Below are 7,705 nucleotides of genomic sequence, written 5' to 3'. Positions count from 1 at the left end.
CATATAAGGTAATTGTTATTTTTGTTTCGCCCTCTTTGCCATTAATCATATAAGGCAATTGTTGCCATTTATTGTTTTGCCCCTGTTGCTATTAATCATATATATAAGGTAAATTGTTATTATTTTGTTTTTTGCCCCACTGCTGCTATTAATCACATATAAGGCAATTGTTGCTATTTTTATTTCGCCTTCCTGCTATTAATCACATATAGGTAATTGTTTATTTATTGTTTTCTGCCCCTCTGCTGCTATTAATCACATATAAGGTAATTGTTGCTATTTTTGTTTTTGCCCCACTGCTGCTTATTAATCACATATATAAGGTAATTGTTACTATTTTTATTGTCACCCTCTCCTGCTATTAATCACATATATAAGGTAATTGTTGCTATTTTTTGTTTTCGCCCTCTGTGCCATATAATCATATGTAATTAATTTTTTTTTTGTTTTGCCTCTCCTATCATTAACACATATAAGGCAATTGTTGTAATTTTTTTTATTTTGCCCTCTGTTGGCTATTAATCATATAAGGTAATTGCTGGCGATTTTGCCCACTGCCATAACGCATAAGGTAATTGCTGCCATTTTTATTATGCCCCTCATGATAAATGATATATCAGGGTAATTGTTTTGTTTTTCATTCTCTGCTGTTATCACCATATAAGGCAATTGTTACATTATTGTTTTTTGCCCTCTGCTGCTATTAATCACATATAAGGTAATTGTTACATTTTTTTTTTGCCCCACTGCTGCTATTAATCGCCAGGCAATTGTTACATTTTATTATCCGTTCTCCCCGCTAATCATATTAGGTAATTGTTGCATTTATTGTTTCGTCCCTCTGCTGCCATTAATCATATAAGGCAACTGTTAAGCATTTTTGTTTTCGCCCCACTGCTGCTATTAATCATATATAAGGTAATTGTTGCTATTTTTGTTTTTCGCCCTCTGCTGCATTGATCGTATATGGCTAATTGTTGCTATTTTGTTTTGCCCCTGCTGCTATTAACCACATATAAGGTAATTGTTGCATTTTTTGTTTTCGTCCTCTGCTGCTATTAATCTTATAATGTAATGCTATTTTGTTTTGCCCCACTGTTGCCATTAATCATATATAAGCAATTGTTGCTATTTTGTTTTGCCCCTCTGCTGCCATTAATCACATATAAGTAATTTGTTATTTTTATTTTTGCCCCTGCTGCTATTAATCAAATAGTAATTGCATTTTTTTGTTTCGCCCCACTGCTGCTATTAATCATATATAATGCGATTGCTGGGCGCATTTTTTTTTTCGCCCACTACTGCTATTAATCATATATAAGTAAATGTTATTTTTATTTCGCCCTTACTGCTGCTATTAATCACAATAGTAATTGTTGCCATTTTTCGTCCCACTGTTGCTATTAATCACATATAGGCAATTCATTAATTTTTGTTTTGCCCTCTGCTGCATTAATCACATATAAGGCAATTGTTTATTTTTATTGTCGCTCCTCTCCTGCCATTAATCACATATAAGGTAATTGTTGCCATTTTTTGTTTTCGTTCCATCAGCTGCTATTAATCACATATAAGGTAATGTTATTATTTTTGTTTTCGCCGCACTGCTGCTATTAATCAATATAAGGTAATTGTTGCTATTTTTTTTCGGCCCTCAGCTGCCATTAATCACATATAAGGCAATTGTTGCTATTTTGTTTTTCGCCCCTCTGCTGCCATTAATCATAAGGCAATTGTTGCTATTTTTTGTTTTTCGTCCTCCTGCTGCTGCAGTTAATCATATATATAAGCAATTGTTGCTATTTTGTTTTCGCCCCACTGTTGCTATTAATCATATATATGCATTTGTTGCCATTTTTGTTTTTGTCCCTCTGCTGCCATTAATCACATATAAGGCAATTGTTCATTTTTATTGTCGTCCTCTGCTGCTATTAATCACATATATGCAATTGTTACATTTTTTTTTCGTCCCTCTGCTGATATTAATCATATATAACAATTGTTGCTATTTTTATTTTGTCCATCTACATAATCATATAAGGTAATTGTTACATTTTTATTTTTGGCCCACTGCTGCTATTAATCACATATATAATTGTTATGTATTTTTTTTGTCCCTCTGCTACATAATCATATATAAGGCAATTGTTGCTATTTTTTGTTTTGCCCCTCTATGCTATTAATCATATATAAGGCAATTGTTGCTATTTTTGTTTTTGCCCTCTGCTGCCATTAATCACATATAAGGCAATTGTTGCCATTTTTGTTTTTTGCCCCACTGCTGCTATTAATCATATATAAGGCAATTGTTGCTATTTTATTTCTGTCGCCCCTCTCCTGCTATTAATCACATTATATGCAATTATATTTTTTTTGTTTCTTCTACTACTGCAATTAATCATATAAGGCAATTGTTGTTATTTTTATTTTTGCCCACTTAATTGTTCATAATTATTCCACTGTTGCTATTAATCATATATAAGGTAATTGATGCATTTTTTGTTTTGCCCCACTGCTGCTGCCACCATATATGTAATTGTTGCCATTTTTGTTTCTGCCCACTGCTGCTATTAATCATATAAGGCAATTGTTATTTTTTGTGCCCTTTGTTGCCATCAATCACATATATTGCACTGTTGCCATTTTCTGTTTTCGCCCCACTGCTGCTATTAATCACATATAATTGTTAAGTATTTTTGTCTTCGCCCCACTAATGCCATTAATCACATATATGTAATTGTTGCCATTTTTGTTTTTGCCCCTCAACTATTTAATCATATATAAGGCAATTGTTGCCATTTTTGTTTCTGCCACTGTTGCCATTAACGAATTATTTTTGGCTTTTTGCCTCGACACAAATTTTACATTTTTTTTGCCCAATCTCCACACACCGCAATTATTTTCACTCATATATGCACATTTGTTTTTGTCCTCTTTTGCTCACAATTTTGTTTTTGCCCCACTGCTGCCATAATCATATATAAGGTAATTATTGCCATTTTTTTCTGCCTCCTCTTCCACACGTAATATGTAATCAAGATGATACTTTGGCCTCTGCTGCTATTAATCATATATATGCAATTGTTGCATTTTTTTTCGCCCCTGCTGCTATTAAACACATATAAGGCACTTTTTTTGCCCCACTGCTGCATTAATCACATATAAGGCAATTGACATTTTTCTTTTTCGTCCCACGCTGCTATTAACCATATATGCAATTGCTGCTATTTTTGTTTTGCCCACTGCTGCTATTAATCATATATATGTAATTGTTATTTTTGTTTTTTGCCCACTGCTGCTATTAATCACATATATAAGGCAATTGTTCCATTTTTTTCTCCCATCCATATTAATCCATATATAAGGCAATTGTTGCTATTTTTGTTTTTGCCCTCTGCTGCTATTAATCGACAAAGGCAATTGTTGCCATTTTTTGTTTTCGCCTCTGCTGCTATTAATCATATATAAGGCACTACATATTTTTTTTTTTTCGCCCCACTGCTGCCAAATCATATATATAAGGCAATTGCTACATTTTTTTGCTTCGTCCCTCTGCTGCTATTATCATCATATAAGGCAATTGTTGCTATTTTTTTGTTTTCGCCCCACTGCTGTAATTAATCATATATATGCAATTGTTGCTATTTTTGTTTTCGCTCCATTCTGCAATTAATCACATATAAGGTAATTGTTGCCATTTTTTTTGTTTTTGCTCCACTGCTGTAATTAATTGCTATAAGGCAATTATATTTTTGTTTTTTGCCCATCTGTTGTAATTAATCGCCATATAAGGTAATTATTATATTTTGTTTTTTTCTGTTGCTGCTATTAATCATATATATGCAATTGCTGCCATTTTTTGTTTTGCCCCCTCCTGCCATATTAATCACATATAAGGCAATTGTTCATTTTCCCCTCTGCTACCATTAATCATATATAAGGTAATTGTTCATTTTTGTTTCTTTGCCTCTCTGCTCTATTAATCATATATATTTTTGTTTTGCCTCACTGCTGCTATTAATCATATATGTAATTGTTGCTATTTTGTTTTTCGCCCCTACTGTTTAATCATATATATAATTAAGTATTTTGCTTCCCCTCTACAAGTTAAAAACATATATATAATTGTTAGTATTTTTTGTTTTGCCCACTGCTGCAATTAATCACATATAAGGTAATTGTTGCTATTTTTGTTTTTACCCATTGCTGTAATTAATCACATATATGCAATTGTTTGCATTTTTTGTTTTCGCTCCATTGCTGCAATTAATCATATATATGCAATTGTTGCTTTTTGTTTCGCCCCACTGCTACATTAATCACATATAAGGCAATTGTTACTATTTTTTTGTTTCTGTCCTCTCAAGTGTTAATCTATATATAGTAATTGTTGCTATTTTTTGTTTTCGTCCTCTGCTGGCTAATCATATATAAGGCAATTGTTGCTATTTTTGTTTCTTCCTCTGCTGCCATTTTTGCTTGTCCTATAATTGTTACATTTTTGTTTTTGCTCCACTGCTGTAATTAATCACATATAAGGCAATTGTTGCCATTTTTGTTTTGCCCCTCTGCTGCCATTAATCATATAAGGCACATATTTTTGATTTTGCCTGTCCTCTAATCATAATTAATTTTTATTTTCGCCCTCTGCTGCTATTAATCATTTTGCCCACTTTTTTCCATCTATTTTTGTTTTTGTTTTTGTCCTGAATCATATAAGGCAATTGTTGCCATTTTTTGTTTTCGCCCCACTGCTGCCATTAATCACATATAAGGTAATTGTTGCCATTTTTTGTTTTCGCCCTACTGCTGCCATTAATCACATATAAGGCAATTGTTGCCATTTTTCGTTTTCGTTCCTCTGCTGCCGGTAATCCCATATAAGGCAATTGTGGCCATTTTTTGTTTTCGTCCCTCTGCTGCCATTAATCACATATAAGGCAATTGTTGCCATTTTTAGTTTTCGTCCCTCTGCTGCCGGTAATCGCATATAAGGCAATTGTTGCCATTTTTTGTTTTCGCCCCACTGCTGCCATTATTCACATATCAGGCAATTGTGGCCATTTTTTGTTTTCGTCCCTCTGCTTCCATTAATCACATATATGGCAATTGTTGCCAATTTTTGTTTTCGTCCTTCTGGTGCCGGAAATGGCATATAAGGCAATTGTTGCCATTTTTTGTTTTCGCCCCACTTCTGCCATTAATCACATATAAGGCAATTGTTGCCATTTTTTGTTTTCGCCCCACTGCTGCCATTAATCACATATAAGGCAATTGTTGCCATTTTTCGTTTTCGTCCCTCTGCTGCCGGTAATCGCATATAAGGCATTGTTGCCATTTTTTGTTTTCGCCCCACTGCTGCCATTAATCACATATATGGCAATCGTTGCCATTTTTTGTTTTCGCCCCACTGCTGCCATTAATCACATATAAGGCAATTGTTGCCATGTTTTGTTTTCGTTCCTCTGCTGCCGTTAATCACATATAAGGTAATTGTTGCCATTTTTTTTCGCCCCTCTGCTGCCATTAATTACATATAAGGCAATTGTTGCCATTTTTTGTTTTCAGCCCTCTGCTGCCGTTAATCACATATAAGGCAATTGTTGTCATTTTTTGTTTTCGTCCCTCTGCTGCCGTTAATCGCATATAAAGCAATTGTTGCCATTAATTATTTTCGCCCCACTGCAGCCATTAATCACATATAAGGCAATTGTTGACATTTTTTGTTTTCACCCCTTTGCTGCCGTTAATCACATATAAGGCAATTGTTGCCATAATTTGTTTTCGTCCCTCTGCTGCCGTTAATCGCATATAAGGCAATTGTTGCCATTTTTTGTTTTCGCAACACTGCTGCCATTAATCACATATAAGGCAATTGTTGCCATTTATTGTTTTCGCCCCTCTGCTGCCGTTAATCACATATAAGGTAATTGTTGCCATTTTTTGTTTTCGTCCTCACTTGTTAATGAGATGTTTTTTGCTATCATATATATGGTAATTATATATACTTGCCCCACTGCTCATTAATCACATATACGGCAATTGCATATATTTTGTTTTTGTTCCTCTGCTGCTGTTAATCGCATATAAGGCAATTGTTACATCTTTGTTTTTGCCCCACTGCTGCTATTAATCACATATATGCAATTATATATTTTTTTTTTCGCCCCACTGCTGCCATTAACTCCTATATGTAATTGTTCTATTTTTTGTTTTCGCCCCACTGCTGCATTAATCACATATAAGGCAATTTGCATTTTTTTTCGCCCCTCTGCTGCTATTAATCACATATAAGGTAATTGTTGCTATTTTTTGTTTTTTGTCCTCTGCTGCTATTAATCACATATATGCAATTATATTATTTTTTTTTCTCCTTCTACATGTTGTTAATCAGATATAGGCAATTGTTGCCATTTTTGTTTTCGCCCCACTGCTGCTATTAATCACATATATGCAATTATTATTTTTGTTTTTGCCCCTTTGCTGCCATTAATCATATAAGGCGTATGCCATTTTTTGTTTCGTCCTCTGCTGTCATCAGACCATATATATGTAATTGTTGTCATTTTGTTTTTGCCCCACTGCTGCCATTAATCACATATAAGGCAATTGTTGCCATTTTTTGTTTCGCCCCATCATGCTTAATCACATATAATAATTGCAGCTTGTTTTTCGTCCCTCTGCTGCTGTTAATCATATATAAGGCAATTGTTGCTTATTTTTTGTTTTCGTCCCACTGCTGGTTCTAATCAGGTATATAAGGCAATTGTTACCATTTTTTTGTTTTCGCCCCACTTCTGGCAATAATCATAAGGCGCAATTGTTGCCATTTTTTGTTTCGCCCCACCTGCCTATTAATCACATATAAGGCAATAGTTGCTATTTTTGTTTTCGTCTCTGCTGTGAACGCATAGGTAATTGTTGCCATTTTTTTTTTTCGCCCCACTGCTGGTAATAATCATATATAGCGTAATTGTTGCTGTTTTTTTTTCGCCCACTCTAATCGTTCTAACAAGTAATAGTTGCTATTTTTGTTTTGTCCCTCTACGAATCGATATAAGGTAATTGTTATTTTTTGTTTTGTCCCTAACTGCTATATAAACTGTTATCCAATACAGCCATATAATATGCATGTATTGTCGCCTTGCTGCTATTAATCACTATATGCAATTGTTATATTTTTGAGCCTCACTTGCATGATTAATCACATAAGGCAATTGTTGCAATTTTGTTTTCGTCCCTCTGCTGCCATTAATCACATATAAGGTAATTATTTTTGTTTTCGCCCCACTGCTGCTTATTAATCACATATATGCAACATTTTTGTTTTGTTTTGGTCCTTTATGCTGTTAATCACATATAAGGCAATTGTTGCCATTTTGTTTTGCCCCACTGCTGCTATTAATCACATATAAGGCAATTGTTGCCATTTTGTTTTCGCCCCACTGCTGCTATTAATCATATATAACCTCACTGCTGCTATTAATCACATATAAGGTAATTGTTGCTATTTTGTTTTCGCCCCACTGCTGCTATTATTCATATATAAGGTAATTACATTTTTTGTTTTCGCCCCACTGCTGCTATTAATCACATATAAGGCAATTGTTGCTATTTGTTTTGTCCCACTGCTGCTATTAATCACATATATAAGTAATTGTTGCCATTTTGTTTTGTCCCACTGCTGCTATTAATCACATATAAG

This window comes from Homarus americanus, unplaced genomic scaffold (genome assembly GCF_018991925.1).
Source record: "Homarus americanus isolate GMGI-L3 unplaced genomic scaffold, GMGI_Hamer_2.0 scaffold46583, whole genome shotgun sequence".
Taxonomy (NCBI): Eukaryota; Metazoa; Arthropoda; class Malacostraca; order Decapoda; family Nephropidae; genus Homarus; species Homarus americanus.
The sequence above is the reverse complement of the archived record's forward strand: the minus strand, read 5'-3'. Positions refer to the sequence as shown.